General features: G+C 41.0%; 1 pseudogene; it reads left to right on the top strand.

Annotated features, from left to right (window-relative positions):
* The window catches only part of LOC126243660 (lysosomal alpha-mannosidase-like), a 275,619-nt pseudogene that overhangs the window by 167,468 nt on the left and 82,049 nt on the right, over positions 1–26,102 (top strand).

Genomic DNA, 26,102 nt, shown 5'->3' with positions numbered 1-26,102 from the left:
CACTCACTTCCCAGTACATTCCCTTCTTAATGGTATTTATTGGTAGCATGAAAAAAGTTTAATAGAAATACGATTCACACAAGTCCAGTACAGTAAATAAGAATGACTTCCTTTTAATGTTCATTTCCTTGTATAAAGTTCACAGTGCACTTCTGTACACTGTCACAAATTTCACCAAAAAGCTACTATTACACATAAAACAATAAATCAAGGATCTACGTAACTTCAACAGAAAATTAAAAGTATATCCTACTGTCCATTCCTTCTAAAAATTATTGGCCTGGGAATAAAAGATTTCTGTTGATCACATGATAAGTGCTAAGGCTCATTGAGATCAGATATCTTCACTCAGAGAACAAAGATAACTATTGTTCTGTAATGAATATTTTTGTGGCATGTACCTGTAAAGTTAATAATAGGATATAAATGTTGTAGGGAAGTTCTTGTAGATTGCAGACACTTAAGGATTAAAGCAGACCACCTACAGAAAACTGCTGCAACTGGAGTACATGGTAGGGAAGATACTTTGCAGGCGTCCTTTACCAGTGGTAGTGGAATAGGATCACTTTTCTTACATCTAGGAGAAACAATATCCACTACCATTTTGATCTTTTGACTGAGCAGCAATTTGCCCCATTTATTTAAATGCATACCATGTGTTGTGAAGTGCTGTCTTTCAAGATCGTCAATACCGAGGAAAAAAACATTTGAAGTGGTCTTGCAGATCTTTTTATACATCCTGTTTGCTTTTTGGATTTCTCTGTTCACACAAGAAGATTCAGTAAGGTCATGTCTGTGTGGAATGCCTACAACAATAACTTTTTGATCCTCTGTTGTACGTAGCGCATCCCTTAGCGCTCTGTTTGCTGCTATTAGTTCATTCTTATATACATCGTTTGCACCGCCCAATATTACAATGCATTCACTTTGTGTCATGTGACAATTACTGGTTTTACCCTATAACAAAGGTATTAACTAGGAATGATCAAAACAAATTAGGAAATTAATTACATACACAAAACCAAACACAAAATTAGAGCTGGTGCTATATGCTTTAAGATTGAGGGCCAACCTTTCTCTTTTATGGAAATGCAGATTATACTCATGTACGTTAATGGTAACTAGGCAAAAATGAAAATAAAATGAATATAACGAGGCAGGTGGCAAAACAAGAGAGGAAGTAAAATGATCCCAGCTTGCTTCGTCACAACCTATGCCCAACATCGTCCCAGCTAGACTCACTGTTTGTGGCAGGTGGACTGGTTTTGGTGGGGTAGTATCAGGTGATGTGGGTATAGGGAGACAGAGGTAGGAGGCAGGAAGAGGGATTGGGGGTGTGGATAGTGGCTGGGAGGAAGGCAGTAGCTTTGCCGGCTAGGAAAGTGTGTGTGTGTGTGTGTGTGTGTGTGTGTGTGTGTGTGTGTGTATGGGGGGCAGATATATGGACCAGCACAATTGTAGCAGCCAGTGGGAAGCAGCACACACTGAAGGTAATATGGGGACATTAGCTTACCCTCCCTCACATTACTAGTATATTTTCATTCTCCTAAATAATTAATTCATTTGATAAGCTTTGAGATGAGTAAGACGTACAAATAACCTTTTTACTTATCTTCATTTTCTCATTGTTGGCTGCAGTTCATCACATCTAGGGGTAGATTCTTGAGGCTGAAATTTTTGACTTTGTGGGTTCCAGATGACTTGATAACAGTTAAGTATGTCTGCTGTGCTATTTCTGTTTCTATGCCTTTTTTTTTATTTTATCCTATTTTTCTATGTCACACTGTCTTTTCAATCTCCACTTTAAAACAGCAATTTACAATGTTATTGCCAAACATAAAAACACATCTGATTCCATCAGAGGCATGCCTACCACTACTCATTCTGTGGTACTAACAACATTCCAAACAGTTCACAAAACAAAAGAGTTTACAAACTTTCTTGGCGAAAGAAGGATCTTCAGCAAGTTATATCATTATTTTATAAATGGATCCAGAAATAAATTTAATAATTAGCATTAGATTGTGCAATTAATAATATTAATTTTCAATATGCCAGATATTTCATAATTTCAAATACTTCTAAAACAAGTGTAATTTTTACTGTACATACAGAGTTAATATATATCAATTGTAATAAAGTAATTTCTTTTTATACAGTTTAGCCCAAAATATAATACATTGTATACAAAACCAAATGAAATTCATTTAGTTAAACAGCTGAGATAATGTTCACCTATACAAGATTCGAAAATACTTTTTGGTATTGATTATTGCTAGAGGATGATGTCCTTTTACAATATCCCTCCTTACAAAATAAGGAAACAGTGCGTTTACAATATTTTGTGACAGACTATACGGTTTCCCAACAGTATACTAAGTTATGCCAAAAAAATAGATTACATATATATAGATGTATCTAATACATAACATATTACTATATAAAAAACAAAGATGCTGTGACTTACCAAACGAGAAAGCACTGTTAGATAGACACAATAAAAAAACACAAACACACACACAAATTTCAAGCTTTCACAACCAAAGGTTGCTTCATCAGGAAAGAGGGAAGGAGAGGGAAAGACGAAAGGATGTGGGTTTTAAGGGAGAGGGTAAGAAGTCATTCCAATCCCGGGAGTGGAAAGACTTACCTTAGGGGGGGAAAAAAAGGACAGGTATACACTCGCACACACACACATATCCATCTGCACATATACAGACACAGGCAGACATATGTAAAGGCAAAGAGGTTCCCAGGATTGGAATGACTCCTTACCCTCTCCCGTAAAACCCACATCCTTTCGTCTTTCCCTCTCCTTCCCTCTTTCCTGATGAAGCAACCATTGGTTGTGAAAGCTTCAAATTTTTGTGTGTGTTTGTGTGTTTTTTATTGTGTCTATCTACTAGCACTTTCTTGTTTGGTAAGTCATAGCATATTTGTTTTTTATACATATTTCTCCCACGTGGAATGTTTCCCTCTTTTACATACATAACATATTACAGAAAACATAAGAAAAATATCTACTATACAAATCGAAATCTATACATTTATCTGGAAATGGCATTCAGATTTTCAGATCTGTGGAACATACTGTCACAAGACAATTGATACAAGGTCAAAACTACAACATTGCAACACTCAACTACAGAGGTAAATACAGAGACAAGGCAAATTACTAGAAACACAAATTGTAAGTTTATGTCCATACAATCACACCTTCAAAATCTTCTAAAGAGAAGAGAAAAGAATCCCGAGCCTAAATGTATGTCGAGTGATCCAACTCAAAAAACTCACAACAATGGATACAGACCAGAAGAATATAATCAATCATGAGTAGGAATATCATACAGAATCAACCAGTCACATAAACCAGAGTATTTAAGGATATGTTGATTCATGAAAGGACAAAATAATAAGAGAATATTAGAGCCTAAGTTTACGATATGGGGACTGACCCACGAATCCAAACCACATAGGGTACAAACCAGCAAAAATTGTTTCAACACAACAAAATGAATATAGCTGATAATCATATCAATAAGTTCAATTATATGCACAGAGTAATTGTAAGAAACATCTACGTCAATCAATAGTTGCACACTCTCCTTGAGTAAACACACACACACACACACACACACACACACACACACACACACACACACACACACCGAATCTGCCCACAACTCAAGTTCCAGTCAGATACAACATTGCAGTACTTAGAGTCATAAATAGCTTTGAATGATGACACAATCCAGTAGCTTGAGGACCAAAAATCAGTGTATGAAAGCAGACACACATACAGCTTGTTATATTGTGTGTACTAGTAAATGCCTTCCACACTATTTGATAATTGTCCATACAAACTAACCTACTTATGTAGAGACCTAGAAGATTCATTACAATTGATTAGAAAAATATGGATTTAAAGTTACATAATGTGTTGGGAACTCAATTCCCTTACTTGAAAAAACATCCATTTATGTGAAATGACACTGTCTTTAGCAGTCTTGCCTAACAATTTACAAATCTCAGTCACAACACTGATGTAGTTGACAGATGCTCGAGTACATTACCCAGCACCTATGATCTCTTGTAAGTTGACTGGTCCAGCAGGGTACACCCATACAGCAGTATGGGAAGTGGGTCTGCCCATGCTTTTCAGTTTCCTCCCTAGAGTTCTCATTACATGCTCCAATGGATAGATAACTTCCTGTCTAGCATTAACATCAAATCCTGAAACATAGTTTTGTGTGCTAAATTTACTGTTCGATACCTAATTCACATCACACGAGATTTCTTACTTACCTCTTCTTTCACTTCTTTCCACCAATTTGGATACAAATTTTGACTAACCACAGCTAACTTCTTCTGGAATGCACATTTATCTATGTTATCTTCAATCTGGTCCCAAACAAACTTCAAAAAGTTTTCACCTTTATTCTCTAGGTTTACAGATAACTCACCTTTACTGCTGGATCATTATTCTGCATGACGTTAATGAAAAACTGTTTTGACTGGACTGGTATCGCATGACTCTCACTTACCTCATCATATACATCACTTACCTTGTCCTGTATTCACAAATAACTCTAAAACTTCATTGTTCTTCAACTCCACAAATACCTGATACTTATCATCATCATCATCATCATCATCATCATCATCATCATATAGTTCCAAAATTACTTCATCATCAGTATCATTAACAACTGAAGTCTCATCACCATCAGAGTCACAAACCTCACCTACATTCGCTTGCAGTACGCTACCAGTCTCAGACTTATCAACCTCAGTTATTTCACAGCTCTCATTCACATCTACATAAAAAATACCACCTAATTCAGGACCAATACAGTCACCTGTTTTACATTCATCAATAACACAGTTTTCTGATTAAGAGAAGAAATCGTTAGTACACACTGCATCGAAATTCGCATTACTGCCACATTCTGGTTTGTGATCAGCTTCTACATCACTATAATTGAACACAATATCCCAAAACTTTTTATCAAAACTTCCTACAATCTTTAAAGGCCTCTGCCAATTTCTTGGAATGCTGAATTACTTCCGCCAACATTTATCACATTTAGCTGAGACACAAGGCCCTATTAATGAATTGTTTAAGTACGAGAACATGTCAGGTAGCAGGAAAGTCCCATGGAATCTGAAGACTGCTAAAGCTTATGAGGCTTTGAAAATAGCTTTAGCGGACACCAAACTGCTTGCTCAACCTGTCCCAGAGGCTGCCATCGCCTTGATGACAGATGCGAGTCACACCGCCGTGGGTGTCGTCACACAGTAAATGGTTTCATCCACAGGGCAGCCTTTGGCATATTTTTCAAAGAAACTGTCAGAAAAACAGAAGTGTTGGAGTGCTTTCACTTTCGGCCACAGTTGGAGGACCAAGTGTACAAGAATTATACAGACAACAAACCCCTGGTTGCTATTTTCCAACATATTATTGAGCTCAACTCATCTTGCCAGGTAGGTCAAGCTGGTTTTATCGCGGGATTCTCTACAGACATCCAACACATTCAAAGACAGCAGAATGTGGTAGTTGGATGTCTATCTCATAACTGCACCCATATCTGTTATTGTCTGGGCAGCAGTGGCAGCCGAGCGAGAGGCTGAACCTTCCCTCCTGAATGACTGATCAAACCCTACTTCCACTGGACTGCATCTCAAGCAAGAGTCACTTTCATCCCAACAGGTTGGCGTCATGTTGTTTTCTATGCATTCCACAATTTATCACATCCAGGGATCAGGGCATCCAAAAAGTTGATATCAGATAAAGTTGTGTGGCCAAGGGTGCAGAAAGATTGTCATCATTGTGCACGAAGCTGCATTCATTGTCAGGAGCATAAGATCTCCCAACACATATCTGTCCCTGCCCCTGTAACCATCAGGGAGTTTTTATCACCTCCATGTCGATATTGTTAGTCCACTATCCCACTCAGAGGGCTTCCATTTCTTGGTTACTATGATGGATCCCCCATGAAGCGTAGACCTTGCCGTTGGTGGGGAGGCTTGCGTGCCTCAGCGATACAGATAGCCGTACCGTAGGTGCAACCACAACGGTGGGGTATCTGTTGAGAGGCCAGACAAACGTATGGTTCCTGAAGAGGGGCAGCAGCCTTTTCAGTAGTTGCAGGGGCAACAGTCTGGATGATTGACTGATCTGCCCTTGTAACACTAACCAAAACGGCCTTGCTGTGCTGGTACTGCGAACGGCTGAAAGCAAGGGGAAACTACGGCCATAATTTTTCCCGAGGGCATGCAGCTTTACAGTATGGATAAATGATGATGGCGTCCTCTTGGGTAAAATATTCAGAAGGTAAAATAGTCCCCCATTCGGATCTCCGGGCAGGGACTACTCAGGAGGACGTCATTATCAGGAGAAAGAAAACTGGAATTCTAGGGAACGGAGCGTGGAATGTCAGATCCCTTAATCGGGCAGGTAGGTTAGAAAATTTAAAAAGGGAAATGGATAGGTTAAAGTTAGATATAGTGGGAATTAGTGAAGTTCAGTGGCAGGAGGAACAAGACTTTTGGTCAGGTGAATACAGGGTTATAAATACAAAATCAAATAGGGGTAATGCAGGAGTAGGTTTAATAATGAATAAAGCAATAGGAATGCGGGTAAGCTACTATAAACATCACAGTGAACGCATTGTTGTGGCCAAGATAGACATGAAGCCCATGCCTACGACAGTAGTACAGGTCTATATGCCAACTAGCTCTGCAGATGACGAAGAAATTGAAGAAATGTATGATGAAATAAAAGAAATTATTCAGAGAGTGAAGGGAGATGGAAATTTAATATTCATGGGTGACTGGAATTCGGTAGTAGGAAAAGGGAGAGAAGGAAACATAGTAGGTGGATATGGATTGGTGGTAAGAAATGAAAGAGGAAGCCGCCTGGTGGAATTTTGCACAGAGCATAACTTAATCATAGCTAACACTTGGTTCAAGAATCATAAAAGAAAGTTGTATACATGGAAGAAGCCTGGAGATACTGACAGGTTTCAGATAGATTATATAATGGTAAGACAAAGATTTAGGAACCAGGTTTTAAATTGTAAGACATTTCCAGGGGCAGATGTGGACTCTGACCACAATCTATTGGTTATGAACTGCAGATTAAAACTGAAGAAACTACAAAAAGGTGGGAATTTAAGGAGATGGGATCTGGATAAACTGACTAAACCAGAGGTTGAACTGAGTTTCAGGGAGAGCATAAGGGAACAATTAACAAGAATGGGGGAAAGAAATACAGTAGAAGAAGAATGGGTAGCTTTGAGGGATGAAGTAGTGAAGGCAGCAGAGGATCAAGTAGGTAAAAAGATGAGGACTAGTAGAAATCCTTGGGTGACAGAAGAAATATTAAATTTAATTGACGAAAGGAGAAAATATAAAAATGCAGTAAATGAAGCAGGCAAAAAGGAACACAAACGTCTCAAAAATGAGATCGACAGGAAGTGCAAAATGGCTAAGCAGGGATGGCTAGAGGACAAATGTAAGGATGTAGAGGCTTATCTCACTAGGGGTAAGATAGATACTGCCTACAGGAAAATTAAAGAGACCTTTGGAGATAAGAGAACGACTTGTATGAATATCAAGAGCTCAGATGGGAACCCAGTTCTAAGCAAAGAAGGGAAAGCAGAAAGGTGGAAGGAGTATATAGAGGGTCTATACAAGGGCGATGTTCTTGAGGGCAATGTTATAGAAATGGAAGAGGATGAGGATGAAATGGGAGATATGATACTGTGTGAAGAATTTGATAGAGCACTGAAAGACCTAAGTCGAAACAAGGCCCCGGGAGTAGACAACATTCCATCAGAACTACCGACAGCCTTGGGAGAGCCAGTCCTGACAAAACTCTGCCACCTGGTGAGCAAAATGTATGAGACAGGCTAAATACCCTCAGACTTCAAGAAGAATATAATAATTCCAATCCCAAAGAAAGCAGGCGTTGACAGATGTGAAAATTACCGAACTATCAGTTTAATAAGTCACAGCTGCAAAATACTAACAAGAATTCTTTACAGACGAATGGAAAAACTGGTAGAAGCCGACATCGGGGAAGATCAGTTTGGATTCCATAGAAATATGGGAACACGTGAGGCAATACTGAGCCTACGTCGTATTTTAGAAGCTAGATTAAGAAAAGGCAAACCTACATTTCTAGCATTTGCAGACTTAGAGAAAGCTTTTGACAATGTTGACTGGAATACTCTCTTTCAAATTCTGAAGATGGCAGGGGTAAAATACAGGGAGCGAAAGGCTATTTACAATTTGTACAGAAAACAGATACCAGTTATAAGAGTCGAGGGACATGAAAGGGAAGCAGTGGTTTGGAAGGGAGTGAGACAGGGTTGTAGCCTCTCCCTGATGTTGTTCAATCTGTATATTGAGCAAGCAGTAAAGGAAACAAAAGAAAAATTCGGAGTAGGTATTAAAATCCATGGAGAAGAAATAAAAACTTTGAGGTTTGCCGATGACATTGTAATTCTGTCAGAGACAGCAAAGGACTTCGAAGAGCAGTTGAATGGAATGAACAGTGTCTTGAAAGGAGGATATAAGATGAACATCAACAAAAGCAAAACGAGGATAATGGAATGTAGTCGAATAAGTCGGGTGATGCTGAGGGAGTTAGATTAGGAAATGAGACACTTAAAGTAGTAAAGGAGTTTTGTTATTTGGGGATCAAAATAACTGATGATGGTCGAAGTAGAGAGGATATAAAATGTAGACTGGCAATGGCAAGGAAAGCGTTTCTTAAGAAGAGAAATTTCTTAACCTCGAGTATTGATTTAAGTGTCAGGAAGTCACTTCTGAAATTATATGTATGGAGTGTAGCCATGTATGGAAGTGAATCATGGACGATAACTAGTTTGGACAAGAAGAGAATACAAGCTTTCAAAATGTGGTGCTACAAAAGAATGCTGAAGATTAGATGGGTAGATCACATAATGAATGAGGAGGTAATGAATAGGATTGGGGAGGAGTTTGTGGCACAACTTGACTAGAAAAAGGCATCGGTTGGTAGGACATGTTCTGAGGCATCAAGGGATCACCAATTTAGTATTGGGGGGCAGCATGGAGGGTAAAAATCGTAGAGGGAGACCAAGAGATGAATACACTAAGCAGATTCAGAGGGGTGTAGGCTGCAGTACGTACAGGGAGATGAAGAAGCTTGCACAGGATAGAGTAGCATGGAGAGCTGCATCAAACCTGTCTCAGGACTGAAGACCACAACAACAACAACATGATTGACCGATTCTCTGGGTGGCCAGAGGTGGTTCCTGTTCCTGACCTCTCAGCTGTTTCAGTTGTGCATGGTTTCCTGTTTTGGTTATTCCCTAATTGATAACATCAGATAGAGGCAGGCAGTTTGATTGTAAGCTGTTTGAGGAACTCTTGCAATTGTGCAGATGAAAGCATCTCAAAATGATCTACCACCCTGCCAGTAATGGAATGGTGGAATGTATGCACCGCACATTAAAGGTTGCTCTGTCGTGTCAGGCAGAGTCCTAGACTACTGCGCTCCCATTAGTGCTACTGGGTTTAAGAACTGTTGTCAAGGATGATTTGGGATGTTCCTCCACCCAGCTGGTGTACAGTGAGGCTTTGAGAGTACCTAATGAATTTTTTCCCCTATCCCTCCTTCATGTTTATCAGCCGGAGAATATTCCAAATTTTTCAAACATTTCCAGACGCAGATGTGTAGCCTTCAGTACATGCAACCTATTCAACATGATACTAACCCAATTTTCTACCACAAGGGCATCTTTACTTGTAAATTTGTTTGGGTCAAAGATGATATGGTCCAGCCACCACTGTCTCCCCAGTACATGGATCCTTTTCAGGTAACTGATAGAAAAGCTAAAACTTTCAGCACTTTTCCGTTGGCCCCTAACCATAGGGGTCCTTCGACTGAGCACTTCAACATTCCTTCCCCTTCACAGGCTACTCCGCAAGTAGTACAGACACACTCCAGCAGGCCAGTGAAGTGTACATTTCCGTGGAATCCCGTTGTGCCTAGTTTTTCATGCCAAAATTAATGGGCTAGTCGATTTATTAACAAACAGTTTCAGTGTTTTCCTGCAGGCTGCAGATTATATATTACTTAAGTGTCTGTGTTGTTTGTTTTAGTGTGTGTTTTCTTGTGTCAACAGTCCATTGATCATTGTGCTTTTATCTGCTATTACCTTGCTCTTGTAATATGTTTATCTATTCTTGTGTTCTGCATTGTTTGACATTCTTAGTACTTATTGCTCCATAACATTGTAATAGTATGATATTGTGCCACCATTATGAACATGTAGCATGATGGATGATGCACTGGTATGGACAATTGTAATCTTTTTTTTTTCTAATGTTTGTTCATGAAAAAGTTTGTGAAGATGTGCTCAGCACATGTGGGTATAGAGATATATAAATGTGAATAATAAAGAAATCAGAGAGTACATGTTAGAGGATCATTGAATATTGTTCCCAAAAAATGTATTAGGTCAGATGGCAACAGAAATGGACAGATACATACCCAGTGTAACAGTTCATAGTGGGAGGGGAATCCTCCATGGTGTACAGTTGCTGTAAAGAAACAGAGATTACTGAATAATAGGAATAAAGCAAAGCATGGGGCTATAGATAGGGAGATGCTGAATGAAACATGTTGGCTGTCAAGAGAGCTATGCATGAAGCCTTCCATGGCTACTGTAGAAGAATTTTGTCAAATGATATTTTACAAAATCCTAAGAAATTGTGGTAATATGTAAAGGCTGTTAGTGGTACCAAAGTTACTGTCTAGCCCCTAGCAAATGAGACAGGAACTGAAACTGAGGATAGCAAAGCAAAAGCTGAAATGCTTTACTCTGTTTTCAAATGTTCCTTTAAAAAGGAAAATTCAGGAGAATTACACCAATTTAATCCTTGTACCACTGAAAAGATGACTGAAATAAGTATTAGTGTCAGTGGTGTTTAGAAACTGAACAAATTCCAGGGTTGATGGAATCCCTATGGATTCAGTACTGAATTTGTGGCTGAGTTAGCCCCTCTTCTAACAATAATCTGTCATAGATCCCTCAAATAAAAAACTTTACCCAGTAGTTGGAAGAAAGGACAGGCCACTCCTGTTTACAAGAAGGGTAGTAGAAGTTATCCATAAAACTACCATCCAATATCCTGGACAGCAATTTGTTGTAGAATCGTAGAACATATTTTGAACTCAAATTTAATGAGGTATCTTGAACAGAATGATGTCCTAAATGCCAACCTGCATGGATTCTGAAAAGATCAATCATGTGAAACCTAACTTGACTTTTCTCACATGACACGCATCATTTCTTTGTATCTGAAAAGCATTTGACTCAGTACCACACTTACACTTATTGTCAAAAGTACAATCATATGAGGTATCAAGTGAAATTTGTGACTAGTTTAAGGACTTTTGGGGGGGGGGGGGGGAGAAGAGTTTGTGTTATCTTGGATGGAGAGTCATTGTCAGATGTAGAGGTAACTTCAGGAGTACCCCAGGAAAGCATGTTGGGACCCTTGCTGTTCATGTTGTATATTACTGACCTTGCACACAATATTAATAGTAACCTCAGACTTTTTTCAGATGATGCATTTACCTATGATGAAGTAGTGTCTGAAAGAAGCTGCATAAATATTCAGTCAGATCTTGATAAGATTTCAAAGTGGTTCCAAGATTGGCAACTTGCTTTAAATCTTCAGAGATGTAAAATTATGAACTTTACAAAACAAAACAAAATGACTATAATATCAGTGAGTCACTTTTGGAATTAGCCAACTCATACAAATATCTGGGTGTAAGCAGATGGTAGACTTTGGTTTATTGGTAGTATACTGGGCAACTGCAATCAGTCTGCAAAAGTGATTGCTTACAAATCACTCATGTGACTTTTTCTGGAATATTGCTCAAGTGTGTGGGATCCATACGAAACAGGACTAACAGGGGATATTGAACATATGTGAGGACTGTTCAAAAAATTCCAGAACTTTGTCCACAAAATTTCTGTGTGTACCTTTTACTTATTGTGCATGGTCTCCTTTGAAATACTCTCCCCCAAAATTAATACACCACTCCCAAGGCCTTTTCCACTTCCAAAAGCAGGCTTGGTACATCTCTTGCTGGATTGTGTGAAGTGCCGTCTGTGGATTTTCTTTAATCTCATCTATCATTGCAGATCTTCGTCCTTTCAAGAGGGTTTCAACTTTTGAAATAAAAAAAAAGAAAGCCTGCAGGGGCCAGGTCTGGAGAGTAGAGGATGAGGCAGCACAGTGATTTCATTTTTAGTGCAATTGTCACGCTCCAACAGGGATGAATGTGCGAGTGCGTTATCATGATGCAAGAGCCATGGATTGTCTCACCTCATTTCGGGCAGTTTCCTTCTCACATTTTCTCACAAGCTTCACAACGCATCCTGACAGGACCATCAATTAACAGTTTACAAAATTGTTAAGGCTTTCGTGGCCATTTGTTGACAAATTGCCTATTGGCTTCTGTCTCGGGTTCTTCGGCCGATGTTCATCTAATGATTTTTCTGACGTTTCGTCAGCACGAGTGGCTGGCATTGTCAAAGCTTCACCCTACATTGCTGGTGGTGAGCTGGAGCCAAGCTCGTGGGCGCAGACTATATGTACCTGGCGCGCCAACGTCAAAGGGCTTCTCCACGGTCATTTCCGGTGCGGTTCTCCTCTTTTACCTGCGACGGTCATTCGCTGCAGTACGGGAAGCCAGGATCCGGTTACCTTAAGGCTTTCCTCTTTCTTGTTGAAACTGTTTGCATGTTTTTGTATTTCTACAGCTTCTCTGAACAAGCGTGTGTGATAGTGCTTCTCTACAGTCAGAACTTCCGTGTCGGCGAATTTTATTACGTGGTCAGTAACATTCAGTGCATGCTCTGCCACGGCCGATTTCTCCACCTGCCCCAACCTGCAATGTCGCTTATGCTCTTTGATCCTGGTGTTAATTGATTGTCCAGTCATTCCGACATAAACTTATCCGCATGTGCATGGTATACGGTATATTCCCGACATTGCAAGTGAGTCTTTTTTCTCCTTTGCTGATCTAAGACACTCTTTGATCTTTCTTGTCGGTTTGAAAATCATCTTTACACCATGTTTGCACAATATACGGCCGATTCTGTCCGTCACTCTGGGAATGTATGGCAGAAAGGCCGTACCCGACATTTCTTTTTCTGGTTCCTTACTTCGCCAAGTGTTTGGCTCTGTTACACTTCTAATGTAATTTGTGGAGTACCCATTGCTCCTCAGAACAGTTTCCAGGTGTTGCATTTCTCGTTTGAGGTGTTGCGGCTCACATATTCGTCCTGCTTTCGTTACAAGCATACTAATCATGCCTTTTTTCTGGCTCGGGTGGTGATTTGACAGTTTGTGCAGGTAACGGTCTGTGTGTGTCGGTTTTAGATACACGCTGTGTCCCAGGTTTTCGCCGTTCCTTGTCACCAGCACATCTAGAAATGGCAGTTTCTTGTCTTTTCCTACTTCCATGGTAAATGTTATGTTGGCATGGAGGCTGTTGAAGTGTCTTAGGAAGTCACCGAGCTGTTCTTCACCATGACTCCACACCACGAGAGTATCATCGACGTACCTGTACCACACCTTAGGTTTGCAAGTCGCCAAGTCCAGTGCCTGTGCTTCGAATTGTTCCATGAAGAAGTTGGCCACCACTGGACTGAGAGAACTACCCATGGCGACGCCTTCCAGTTGTTCGTAGAAATCGCCATTCCATGTGAAATAGCTTGTGGTGAGACATGCATGGAAGAGCTTTTTGATGTCTTGCGGGAAAATGGAACTGATGTGCTCCAGAGCGTCACTGAGTGGCACTTTTGTAAACAACGAAACAACATCAAAGCCGACCAGGATGTCGTTTGGTGCAAGTTTCAGTTTCTTTAGCTTCTCAATGAAATGTCCTGAGTTCTTAATGTATGTGTCGGTCTTCCCCACGTGTGGCTGGAGCAGAGAGGCCAAGTGTTTTGCCAGTTTATACATTGGTGAGCCAGGAGTGCTAATGATCAGTCTCAGTGGAACATTGTTCTTATGGATCTAGGGGTAATCCATACAGCCAAGGTGGTAGGGCTTCTGTGTTGCGCAGGTTTCTCTGTATGTCCGCCGGCAGAGAAGACGCCTTGATTAATCGATTTCCATGTGATATGCTGTGTTGGATCTGCGCTTAGTTTTTGGTACGTCGTCGGATCTAATAGGTCTCGGATCTTTTGCTCATAATCTTCAGTCTTCATTACGACGGTCGCATTCCCCTTATCGGCAGGCAGTACCAATATACTCTTGTCGGCGTTGAGATTTTTAATGGCTTGTATCTCTTCTTTCTTCAGGTTGCAAGCTGGTGGTTTTGCTCGGCGCAGTATCCTGGCTGTTTCAGTGCATATTTCCTCTGCCATTTCACAAGGAAGGGTCCGAATGGCTGCTTCGGTGTTGGCAATGATGTCCTCCATAGGTATAGTTCTCGGGATGATAGCGAAATTCCCTCCTTTTTGAAGAACAGACACTTCCTCTTTGGTCAATTGTCATTCAGTGAGGTTGACCACTGTGTGACATGTCGGGAATTGCCTTGTCGGTCTGCTTCCGGCATCTTTCAAACTTTTTCTTCTGTCGCTCGGTGCAGCGCTCGAGTTTGTTCTGCATGCTCCTGTGAGTGATGCTGTCGATCTTGTCCCAGTCGTCTCGATGCATTCTGCTTATTAGTTGATAGAAAATGTCCAGAAGTTCCTGATCCGTTCTTGCCAAGTCTCTCCGTGTTGCATGTATTCGCTCACGAAGAAAAGCTCGTTCCATTCTGTCGTAGATACGATGTGCTTGGGCGGTGGTGAATAGGCGCTTACATCTCAAGAACTTCGGCGTAGCACATTCATCTCGGCACCATGACAGAAAGGCGAGAGAGGACATCAGTTGCACTTTCTTCTTCCATCGTTGGTCAAGGCATCGGTACAATCTGCAAATCTCCTCCCCGTAGAGGCGTAATACAAAATTGTTAAGGCTTTTGTGGCCACTTGTTGACAAACTGCCTATTGGCTTCATCTTGGGTTCTTCGACCGATGTTCATCTAATGATTTTTCTGACGTTTCGTCAGCACGAGTGGCTGGCATTGTCAAAGCTTCACCCTCCATTGCCGGTGGTGAACTGGAGCTGAGCTCGCAGCCGCAGACTATATGTACCTGGCGTGCCAACGTCTGAGGGCTTCTCTGCGGTCATTTCCGGTGCGGTTCTCCTCTTGCTACCTGCGACGGTCGTTCGCTGCAGTATGAGAAGCCAGGATCCGTTAACCTTAAGGCTTTCCTCTTTCTTGTTGATTCTCTTCTCTCCATTGTTCTCATTTGTGTGATCCGAAAACACATCCCATATCATGAGGAGAAGATCTTTCTGGTCTTGACTCATGATCTGTGGAACAAACTTGGTGGCAACATGATGCATTCCAAGATGCTGCATCAGGATTTGGCACGATCCAATTGAAATGTTATATTCTTCTGCAATCTCTCAGTCAGTCTTTGATTGGCACACACAGTTTCATTGATGTTCATGACGTGAGTGCCGTTGGTAGACATCGAAGGGCATCCTGAATAAGGGTCATCTTTAAATTCCATCTGGCCATTTTTAAACTGTGTGAACCATTTGTAACATCAAGTATGGCTTAGACACTCATCACCATGGCTTCCTGCATCATTTGGGGCGTCTCTTTACAGATTTTCTTGAGTTTCATGCAAAATTTAATGCAGATGCATTGCTCCTCTAACTATACCATCTCAAAATTTGCAACTAACACTTATACAACAATAAACCTTCTGGCAGTTACAAATTAAACACAGGTGTGTGTAGGGGTGCCAACTGTAATTTGCTCCAGCACACTTTTGGCGGGAAATTACAAATGTTCCAGAATATTTTGAACAGACATTGCACAGAGAAAGGCAGCATGAGAGGTCAAAGGTTTTTGATCCGTGGGAGGGTGTTAGAGAGATACTGAAGGAACTGAACTGCAGACTCTTGAAGATACTCAAATTCTCCCAAGAAAGTCAATTAACAAAGTTTCAAGAACCAGCTTTAAATGATGACTCTAGGAATATGCTACACCCCTCTATTATCGCTCACACAGGGATCATGAGGGTAAAATTCGAATAATTACTGCATGCACAGAGGCATTCAGACAATCATTCTTCCTGTGCTCCATATGTGAATGAAATGGTAAGAAACCATAATAACAATGGGACATACCCTCTGCCATGCAACTCATGGTGGTTTTACAGAGTATACATGTAGATGTAGATGTGTGCTTCACTGCTTTTCAGGAGCGCTTCAAACTCTGGCACTGTGTTGTGAATGCTTCATCAGTTAACTACTCTCACCTGTAGGGGGCATTAATTGGAGTTTATGCTTAGAGTGCTGGGCCTCATACAGCTGTTGTTATCTGGACTGGATGGAAAGTCACATAATCCAAAAAGATCATTCTGTGCACCTCACACACAGACAGCTACCTGGATAGCTGCCTCTAATGTTGTAATGTAAATCTGTCCCACTTGGGGGACCCTACAGTTCTCAGTCCTATGGTGCAAGCCTAGGAAGTCACAGTCTAGCTTCTGAAGGAATTCTGGAAGTCTTCAGTTCAATCCTTACAACTGACTCAGCACTAGGGAGCCACGATCAGTCCTGGGAGCAATGCTGAAAATTGTGAGAATTGTTGAAACTCTGTGTGCAAGGCTGGTCATTTCAACCTTCTCAGGCAGTTGCTGGAATGATCAAGTATGACCTCAGAGCCCAGACAACAGGCATCATTTATTCCAATGTGCACCACAATTTGCAGTTGGATGCATCCTTGATCACTCAATTGTTGCTGAAATAGCCTCTTCAACTTGTTTACAGAGGGGCTCAAGCATATACACTAAGCATTGTGAGCAACAAACTATTATAAATTACTCTTGTAGTAACTCTAACTTCTTCAGTCTGGACTACTGCAGTAAATTACTTCTGTAGTAATACACTCTTTCAGTAACTTTTGGAGAGCTCAACTTCTATTTACATCTTTAGTTGTAACTAAAGTAGTAACACCTTTTTGCTAAAGAATTAAGCCATTGCTGCATACTGTTGGCACATGCATTATGTTCCCTCTCGGAAAATATTTATTGTCAGCAGACATTATTGAATCATCTTTTGTGTAATTTATGTTCATCGGTATAATTTTAGAAGCTAGAAAGGATTATTAAATTGAATTATTAAAATTGGAAAATCTAAATGCTATTGTACTAATTAATGATAAGGTCTGTGTATTATTAAAAAGAAATGTGCTATTAATTGATGAATCTTTTTGTAACCCTGCCATCTACAGCTACCAATGTCCATTGTTGCTTGGTGACATGTATTAATTTAAGTGACAGTTTTAGATACGAGCTACCAGCAACATGGAGATAGCCAAGAAACATTTAAAAAACATACCAGAAAATGAAAAAGAGTGGTTTGCTGAAGTAATGAAAAAGTACATAACTACTATTGAATCTAAAAAGCATGATGCAACATGATAAAAACAAAAAGGATGCTTGGGAAAAATTACACGTTTAATACAAAGCAGAAGCTCTTACACAAAGATCACAACAGCAGCTTAAAATAATTTTGAAGGATATGAAAGCGAAAGCAAAGAAAATGAAAGCTAAATGTAATCAAGAACAATATCAAACTGGCAGTAGAGTAGGTGAGACGAAGATCGACAATATGAGCCAAATGGTTGTTGATATGATCCCACAAATTTTCGAGGGGATAGCTGGAGTTAATGTCAATGACACATCTGAAGATACTGTGATACTTTCAAGCAACTTTGATGATGATAACTGCTTTGAAGTTAGCAATGAAACTGCTGAAGGTGGAACTTTATCCCATAGTCACAAACCCCCACCTGCATTCTCTTGAGGAAGCTTATCAGAAGATGTGCCCATCAAAAGAGGGAGAGAATATGCGGTTGTAGTGAAGAACTGAGAGTTGTTGAAAAAAGCAAGATGAGCTTCATTCCTTAAGAATGTGTTTAATATGAGAGGAATGCAATACAAAGACAAAGAAGAGCATAACCTTAAAAGGGAAATTATGAATAAGTTCAAGAATGTGATGGAAAAAACTTCAGGTTCCAGCTCTTCAGTCAATATGATCAAGAAATTTGGGTTTTTGTGAATGAATAAGAAAAAATTCATATGTATACATCTTTTGTTTTCCTGATATTTTTTTTTCAATTGGTTAATATGTTCTTGTTTCTGGTATAGCATAATATTTGTGTTTATTTATCTGAATTTGCAATATTATAAAGGTAGCCTTTTTTAAAAAATAATCAAAACGTTGTGTGACTTTGTATACTCAATTAAGAAATAAAATGAGAATGTTAATCCCCTAGGCGAGAGGGGAGGGGAGCGGGGGGAGTGGGGAGGGGGGGGGGGGAAGAGAGAGAGAGAATTACACATAAGCTTTACAGTGCAGTAGTGAAAATCCGGTGGTTTATTTATTCATTTAAGAAGGAAAAGTCTTTACACTAACTTCTAATTTTATTATAAGGGCCTTCTGACAGCTTGGCCTGCAGCATTTGCTTCTGGCTGAAATGCATGTTGTTTGATGTCATTCACCTCCACATCATCAGGGTGAAAGTTGTGTAGAACTGCAGCGGCCACAATAACATTCCCACATGTTTGGTTTAAATCACATTGTTTTAGTGAGAATTTGGAAATGTTTCTTCCAAACACCAGACAACAGCCAAACCGCAGTGGATACATCGGTTCCCGTCAGATCACCGAAGTTAAGCACTGTCGAGTGTGACCATCAGGCTGCCATGTGCTGTTACCATTTTTCGGGGTGCACTCAGCCTCGTGATGCCAATTGAGAAGCTACTTGACTGAATAGTAGCAGCTCTGGTAAAACAAAATCATCACAACTACTGGGAGAGCAATGTGCTGACCACATGCCCCTCCTATCCGCATCCTCAGCTGAGGATGACACAGCAGTCAGATAGTCCCAATGGGCCACTTGTGGCCTGAAGATGGAATGCTTTTTCTTCTGAACACCGAACGCGCACTCTGTTACACATCTGTTAGCAAAATGTAGTGCCATTTGGCTCCTGTGTGGGATTGGAACATAGGCATTATAAGACATTTGGAGAGAGCATATCCACTATCTCCAACAAGCAACCCATCATATTGTCCATTTTCAAATTCTGCAGCAACTCTTCTATTGTCCTAAATGCATGCATCATGCGTGGAACCTGGCCAATGGCTTACCACATTCAAAAACTTCATATTGGCATCACAGATGATTTGTGTATTGATAGAAAAGAAACTCTTGAAATTTCTGTATAGTTCTGCTTGTGCTCCAGAAGGGCAAAGTATGGGTATATGTACACAATCTATGGCCCCTGTGACATTTGGGAAACCACCAGTTCGATAGAATTTCCTTTTGTTGTTTGATATACTTTCTTGGCTCTGTGGTGTGGACACATATGGTGGCTTTAAGGCAATTAACTGTTTATCACACTGTTAAAAGCTCTCCCAGCAGTAGTATGATGGATATTAATGAGATCTCCTGTTATGATTTGATAAATATCTGTGTGAAAGATTTGCGGTCCACAAAGAAGCTGCAGCCTAGGAGACAAAGCACAGTTCCTGTCAGAATTATGCTGCAGTAATGGTTCCAGCATACCAAGCAGCAACTCAAAAGATTCCTTACAAAACCCAAACCGCTCTTTGAAATCACTGTCACTATACATCACAAATGGGTTTCTTCTCTCCATTACAACCCTCATTCTTGCGATTTTCACCTCTTCCTCCATCTCCATATATTTTTCGTAGTCCAGGTAATCCATAGAATTCGACACTTAAAACACAGAACTTGAAGATCACACCTTACTCTCTTACTTTACTCCTACTACTGCCTAGGAGTAAATTCTGGCCCTGTTTCCTCGTGAAGTTACTAACATAGTAGCATACTCTTCAATGGTGCTCTCCACCAGTAATGGAGTCAACAAATTTACTTTGGAAGTAAATGAAAAATTTACTCCAGGAGTAATTTATTCCTTTAGTTCAGTACTTTTGACTGCAATCACCGATTTCCTTCTCACTTAGTACCTTTCTACTTCAGTTTCACTTACTCCTGGTTGGTGCTTGACACAGTAGTGTTCCATCCTGTCCCTTACTACCATTTCCCTAAAGGATACCATTATTCACTGTATATTTGAACTGTTGGCAATTAACAGACCTCTACCCTCTTGCATTTGACAAGGGATAAAGCAGGTCTCCCCAAAACAGGTGAAGTGAGTGCCACAGACTCAGTTTCAGTGAAAAAAACAGCACCTCAAACATGTTGGTTAGGGGAATCAGTGTAACATCTTGAGTCCTCCTTGGTCCCCATCTACCCTGTACCAGATGCCTAGATTTGCTATTGACATGCCACTCACAACCATGTGGACAAGTAATGACAGATCCCATACTTTCTGCCAAGGAGGCAGGATCCACTGGAGATGATAGTACTTGAAGTATCTTTGGTACCACTGTGTGACATACCAGCGAAAAGTGTGAAATGAATGGGGGAAGTTGAGATCACGTTTGTTTATCCCGAAAGAGGTAAACCATTTGTAACTTACCAGGGAAGAAAATAGTGAAGGCTGTTATTGGGCAATGTCTGGCTCAGATTATACACTGCAGCACAAAGAAACTGGTATAGGCATGCGTATTCAAATACAGAGAGATGTAAACAGGCAGAATACGGTGTTGCGGTCAGCAACGTCTATATGCATAAGACAACAAGGGTCTGCCACAGTTGTTAGATCGGTTACTGCTGCTACAGTGGGAGGTTATCAAGATTTAAGTGAGTTTGAACATCATGTTATAGTCGGCACACAGCATCTCCGAGGTAGCAATGAAGTGGAGATTTTCCCATATGACCATTTCAAGAGTGTACCTTGAATATCAGGAATCTGGTAAAACATCAAATCTCCAAAATTGCTGTGGCTGGAAAAAGATCCTGCAAGAATGGGACCAATTACAACTGAAGAGAATTGTTCAACATGACAGAAGTGCAAACCTCCTGCATATTGCAGCAGATTTCAATGCTGGGCCATCAGTAAGTGTCAGTGTGCGAACCATTCAACGAAACATCATCAATATGGACTTTTGGAGCCAAAGGCCCACTTGTGTATCCTTGATGACTGTTCCTGGGCCCGTCATTGGACTGATAATGACAGGAAACGAGTTGCCTGGTCGGACGAGTCTCGTTTCAAATTGGATCGAGCAGATGGACGTGAACAGGTATGGAGACAACCTCATGAATCCATGGACCCTGCATGTCAGCAGGGGACTGTTCCAGCTGGTGGAGGCTCTGTAATGGTGTGGGACAAGTGCAGTTGGAGTGATATGGGACCCCTGATACGTCTAGATACAACTGTGATGGGCGACACATACGTAAGCATCCTGTATGATCACCTGCATCCACTCATGTCCATTGTGCATTCTGATGGACTTGGGCATTTCCAGCATGACAATGCAACACCCCACACGTCCAGAATTGATACAGACTGGCTCCAGGAACACTCTTCTGAGCTTAAACACTTCTGCTGGCCACCAAACTCCCCAGACATGAACATTATTGAGCATATGAGGGATACCTTGGAATGTGCTGTTCAGAAGAGATCTACACCCTCTTGTACTCTTATGGATTTATGGACAGCCCTGCAGGATTCATGGTGTCAATTCCCTCAGTACTACTTCAGACATTAATCAAGTCCAAGCCATGTCATGTTGCAGCACTTCTGCATACTCACAGGGGCTCTACACAATATTAGGCAGGTGCACCAGTTTCTGTGGCTCTTCAGAGTATATCTGGCACACTATTGTTTTAGAGGTTGAGCCACACATCAAAAGCTTTAACTCCCAGCAGTAGCTCGCCTGCGTAACACTGAACAGTTGCCAGTGATATTTCATCCTAGTTTAGCATACATTGGCCAGTCTTTGCAAATAATAAATAACAAGTGCAATTAGTGACATTAAATAAAATAAATGATATCAGGTGATGTTACAATTAATGATACTGACGACCAAGAAGATATTAATTAGTGCAGTCGGCAGGTTAGACAAAGGGTGCGGGTGGGGAGGCTACCAGTAGGAGACAGGAAAAAAATGACTGTGGGTGCATTGGTGGAATAGAGGACTACAGGTTGGGGCCAGAAAGTATATGGGAATGTAGGATATATTCAGTGGTGGATATGTGTGGGGGATGCTTGGGGTGTGGCCCCCTCCGTTGGGGGGCCACTCGCATTGCAATCCACACCGCCCCCGCCAGTCGGCCCACACGCTATTCGTTCGTTTCTTTCATCAGTCAACTCAACTGAATTGAGTTATCAAGTAGTTGTACTTATCTATGTAGCATGTCCACATCATCATAGTTTATACATTTCTGTCTGGCACACAGATAGCTAACACATAACCACCAGAAAAGTCGCAGCCATTCTAGTGACCTCAATACGTTATTCTGTCTGGCATTTGTTCAAGAAAAGTCACAAATATCCTACTATTTTGTGATTAAAAAGAGACTAATGGGAGAAATTCTTCAATACAAGCAAATGAGCATAAACACCCATAATAATCATGATTCTGTTATGCAAGCATTTCCTGTTTGTCCTATATCTAACTATTCCACTCTGCACATGCTGTACAAAATATTTGCTTGTCTACCTGCATCTATTGTTACAGAAGAAAGAATTTTTTCAACACTGCGGTGAGCAAAGACATGCCTGAGGTTGACAATGAAGGAGGATCGAATTAATAGCTTAGCTCTGTTGAACACTAACCCTGACACTGATTGTCCTATTGATGCTGTAATTAACCAATTTGCCAGGAAGAATATGTGCATAAATACATCATTTAAGGAAGAGAACCACAATTGTAACTTTTTTATGTCATTAGATGGCATTGTCTTGTATATGTGTGTAATCAGTTAAAAAAAACTTTCTTAAACTTTGCACGTGACTTGATTATTTTTTACTATGTTTAAAGTAAAGGTATCTCAAGATACCTTTTGTGCCCCCTCCTAGAGGCTTTTCTGTATCCACCACTGGATATATTGCAGGGAGAGTTCCCACCTGTGGAATTCAGAAAAGCTGATGTTGGGGGTAAGGATCCAGATGACACAGGCTGTGAAGCAGTCATTGAAATGAAAAACTTTGTGTTGGGTGGCATGCTCAGTAATGGGGTGGTCCAGCTGTTTCTTGGCCATAATTTGTCGATGACCATTCATGTGGACAGACAGCTTGTTGGTAGTCATGCCCATGTAGAATGCAGCACAATGGTAGCAGCTTAGCTTGTAGATCACATTACTGGTTTCATAGGTAGCCCTGCCTTTGATGGGATAGGTGGTGCTTGTGACCAGACTGGAGTAGGTGGTGGTGAGAGGATATATGAGACATCTTGCATCTAGATCTACTACAGAGATATGAGCCATGGGGCAAGGGGTTGGGAGCAGGGGTTGTCTAGGGATGAAAATGATATTGTGTAGGTTCAGTGGGTAGCAGAATATGACTGTCAGAGGGGTGGGAAAGAGAGAGGGAAGGACATTTCTCATTTCAGGGCATGACGACAGGTAGTCTGAACCGTGGCAGTCAATGTGATTCAGTTGTTCCCAGTCCTGGGGCTGCTGAGGCCCGAGGGGAATGCTCCTCTTTGGCTAGACAGTGGTGGGTGACAGGAGAGATAACACACAGGAGGTCTGTTTTTGTTCAAGGTTGGGAGGGTAATTATGGCCTGTGAATGCCTCAGTGAGGCCCTTGGTGATTTTTGAGAGGGACTGCTCATTACAGATGTGACAGCCGCAGGTGGCTAGGCTGTATGGAAGGGACTTCTTGGAATGGAACAGGTGGCAGCTATCAAAGTGGAGGTATTGCTGGTGGTTAGTAGGTCTGATACGGACAGAGGTACTGATGTAACCATCTTTGAGGTGGAGGTCAACATCAAAGAAGGTGGCTTGTTCCATTGAGTAGGACCAGTTGAAGTGAATGAGGGAGAAGGTGTTGAGATTCTGGAGGAATGTGAATTGTGTGTCCTCACCCTCAATCCAGATCATGAAGATGTCATCAATGAATCTGAACCAGGTGAGTGGTTTGGGATTCTGAATATTTAGGATTCCTCTATATAGCCCAACAATAGGTTGCCGTAGGATGGTGCCATGTGAGTGTAGCCATACCCAGGATTTGTTTGTAGGTAATGTCTTCCAAAGAGAAGTAATTGTTGGTTGGATATAGTTGGTCATTGGAATTAGAAATGAGGTTGTACATTTGGAATCCATAAGGCATTGGGAAAGATAGTGTTCAATAGTGATAAGGCCATGGGCACTAGGGATGTTTGTGTAAAGGGGGTGGCATCAAAAGTGACAGACAAGGCACCATGTGGTAAAGGAACAGCAACTGTGGAGAGAGCTGGTGGAGGAAAAGATTGGTATCTTTTATATAATAGATAATGGGCTGAAGTTGTTGGTCTGGATTATAAGGTCGGAACAAGTTTTTAGGTGGTGGACTGGGGTTCTTTCCACAGATGTAAGATTAGTTTGTATGTTGAGAGATTTGAGGAACAATGGTAAGACAAAGTTTGAGGTTAAGAAATTCTGAAAAGTTAGCTGAGGGTGATTTGGTGGCAGTGAGGGTGGATCACAACTGGATGGAGGATGAACTGAGTCAGGCAGGGTTTAACACTGGTCTTTGGTTGAGTCTGACTGGTAGGATTAGTGGCAAAAAAGTGTTTCCACTGGAGGGAGTGAGAGAAGGTGAGAAGGTCTTCAACAAGTCCTGCATGATTTAATTTGGGATTGGGGCAAAGGATTAGGCCTTTGGAAAGGACTGATATTTCTGTGGGTCTAAGGCTTTTGGAGGAAAGGCTCATGATTGTTTTTCAGGTCTGTTTAGGTTCTGGATTGTGTATGGTGATAGGAGGGAGTTTTTGAGGGTGAGGTAAATGTAGTAGGTCTGTGAGGCAAGGTATGTCAGCTGTGAGGGGACATGGGGGAGGTTTGGAGGTTGTTGTTGAGGTGGTGGATAGCGGTAGTCCAAGGTGGGAGTAGTAAGTGAACAGGTTGGAGAGTTTTTTGAGGTGGCATTGCACATGTTGCTCAAGTCCTGCAGGGCAAGAGTTTCATTGTGTGTCACTGGTTCCATGAAATTGGGATTGCATAGAAGGAGAATTTTACAAATGGAGGGGAGGTATTGCAAGGAGGTTTGGGTCTGACTGATATGGTTTTGCAGCACTGTGTTAGTGAGGCTTAAAGACTGGCAGAATTGGAAAAGATGGAGGTCACTGTGGCAGGAAGGGTGGCAGCCAGACATGGGTAATTCGATGGTAAGGCCACAGGGGTGGAGGGAGATTCCATGAGCCAAGCAACAATGCAGGAACGGTATGTGGGATTGGGTTCTGGCTAGGGATAAGAAAACTTTTCTGCATTTATATAGATGGATTGAGCAATGATCCATGATAGAGGATAAAAAAAAGTACAAATAATGTAGAAATACATCCAAAAAATTTGCAAAAATACACCCAAACATGTGGGAAAAATGAAAAGGATGACACAAATGGAGGAGGTAGAAACAAGATGAAATCTTGAACTTATGCATTATTGGAACATTGCTACTGCTATATTAGTTGTTATAAGGAGGACATCAAAAGCAGACTCGCTATGGCAAAAAAGGCATTTCTGGCCAAGAGAAGTCTACTAATATCAAATACTGGCCTTAATTTAAGGAAGAAATTTCGGAAGATGTATGTCTGGAGTACAGCATTGTATGGTAGTGAAACATGGACTGTGGGAAAACCGGAACAGAAGAGAATTGAAGCATTTGAGATGTGGTGCTATAGACGAATGTTGAAAATTAGGTGGACTGATAAGGTAAGGAATGAGGAGGTTCTACACAGAATCGGAGAGGAAAGGAATATGTGGAAAACACTGATAAGGAGAAGGGTCAGGATGATAGGACATCTGCTAAGACATGAGGAAATGACTTCCATGGTGCTAGAGGGAGCTGTAGAGGGCAAAAACTGTAGAGGAAGACA

This window comes from Schistocerca nitens, chromosome 1 (assembly GCF_023898315.1).
Source record: "Schistocerca nitens isolate TAMUIC-IGC-003100 chromosome 1, iqSchNite1.1, whole genome shotgun sequence".
NCBI classification, from domain to species: domain Eukaryota; kingdom Metazoa; phylum Arthropoda; class Insecta; order Orthoptera; family Acrididae; genus Schistocerca; species Schistocerca nitens.
This window is presented reverse-complemented; position numbering and strand designations above follow the sequence as displayed.